The sequence below is a fragment of the Phaethon lepturus genome, unplaced genomic scaffold (genome assembly GCF_000687285.1).
Source record: "Phaethon lepturus isolate BGI_N335 unplaced genomic scaffold, ASM68728v1 scaffold6299, whole genome shotgun sequence".
Lineage (NCBI taxonomy): Eukaryota > Metazoa > Chordata > Aves > Phaethontiformes > Phaethontidae > Phaethon > Phaethon lepturus.
Window position 1 is genome coordinate 1 of NW_010564072.1, and position 2028 is coordinate 2028.

Consider the following 2028-nt stretch of genomic DNA (forward strand, 5'->3'; position numbering starts at 1 on the left):
CGGCCGCGGCCGAAGGAAACTCCCCAAACCGAAATAAAGCCGCCGCTCCGACGGCAGGAAAAATAATTGGCAGAAATCGGTCTAGAAACGAGTGACTCCCTATAGGGAGTGTGGGGTTTTGGTTTTGGGTTTTTTTTTGTGGTTTTTTGGGTTTTTTAAAAATATTTCAGCTCAATATTTGGGGTGAACCAAGAGATCGCTGCGGGGTAACCGGGCTGAGAGCCTGCGGCGCTTACCCAGCGCCGAATATTCTCGCCCCAGGGTTAAAGTACATCGGATTTCCCGCAGCTCCAGGGAAGGAGTCGCTGTCCGGCACTCGCTCCGAGACAAGCGGCCGGGCGAGGCTGGTCTACGCTCGGCCATTTCGTAAGACCCAAAAAGAACAACTTAAATCAGAGTTAAACCATCACCGGGATATTTACGGGCAAGAGGCTTCGATGGCGCCAGCTTGACCCAAACCGTTAAGCGTGGTCCTAACGACCCTGCGCAGCCGCCGCCTCCAGAAAAGGCCTTAATTTGTGGGTTTTTAGACATACATTAAGCGGGTAAAACTGGTAGGTTAGAACCAAGCCTTAGCGTATTTGCGAGAATAAGGCTTCAGGTGATTCTCCAGTGTTAAGTACACTTTCACCTCCTCTGCCCGGTTCCCTCGTCCCTTCTCCCGGGAAGGGCAGCGGGCAGGATCAGCACGGGAAGGGATTGCATAGTTTGATGCCTTCTGAAAAACAAAACAAAAAACGATGAGGGGATGTTGTAAAGCTTCGAATTACCGGTATAATTCATGGTTTATTTTCACGTGGTAAAACGCTGAACCTGGCTCTATACAGGATCGAGTCCGGTTTGGGAGCTGGAGTTACAAAAAAAAAAAAAAAGAAAATCTGTGCAAACATTGCAGTGCTAACGTTAAACCCACCCCGCGAGACGTGAACGGGAGCGTACGGTTCATCCTGCGCCGCAGGGGCTGGGAGGGGGAGAAGGGAACGTAGTGGACCACATCGAGCGCGTGAGTTAGTCACGGGTTCGTTTTTTCTTTACGTTTCGCTCTTTAGCCCTATTATCAAAAAATATCTTTTTAATATTCCTCAGCCTAAGGTCAGTTAAGTGGCTCAGCAAAATGGAGCCGAGTTAATCCGATTCGGCAGAACAGAGGTAGTACGGAAGTCGCTTGCTCAAGTAGAAAGAGTTATCGCGGGCGTTGCGCGTCCACGAGTGGCTGCGGGCGCCCGGCAGCCCGCTGCGGATTTACCTCCCGGTGCCGCGGGATGCTCTTTGGCCTCTCTGCTTCCCCGCGCCGACGGTTACTGCTGGCTGGGGACACTGACCTTGTTTCTTGTCTCAATTCTTACTAAGTCGGGTCGACCGTACCGCAAACGGAACGGTTTTGCACAGTACTTCTGCAGGAAAAAAACAACTCAAAGCCACTCGAGCACTGTGGCCACCCCCTCCCACCCCAAGAAAAAGTTTAAAAATAACATTTTAAAAACAGAGTCAAGCCCGTCAGAAGGGCAGAGCCCCGAGCCCGCTGCTCAGAGACATCCGATGGGGCTGGGTTCGGATGAGTTCAACCGCCCCTGTAACATCCAATTCCAACTAAGTTTCGCTCAGTACCAGCAAAAAGAAATATAAAATCAAAACAGTGTTTAAAAAAAAATTAAAAAAAAATCGTATCTCTCAATTAAAAGGTCTGTGATGATCAAACTGAAATCGCTGGGGCGTTTTCGCTCGATTCCGGGCAGTTAGTGACGTCGGAGTCCAGCTGGAAGGACCCAGCGGGACGCTGCTCCCCGTTCGCCTTCTCCGAAAGCTTTGGTCTGGTTTATCGGATCGTTTTGAAGAACTCCCCCCCTGCTTCCACCCTGGGCTCCGACCTGAGCTCGTCCTCCCAATCCCGGGCACCCCTCGCCAGAAGCAGCCTCTGGGAAAGCATCCTCCTCCCTCCCGCATCAGCTCCATCATCACACCCGCCAAATCCCGTTCCTCAGCCCATCCAGCCCCATACCCGCTCCATGGACAGGGAGGGGAGCGGGG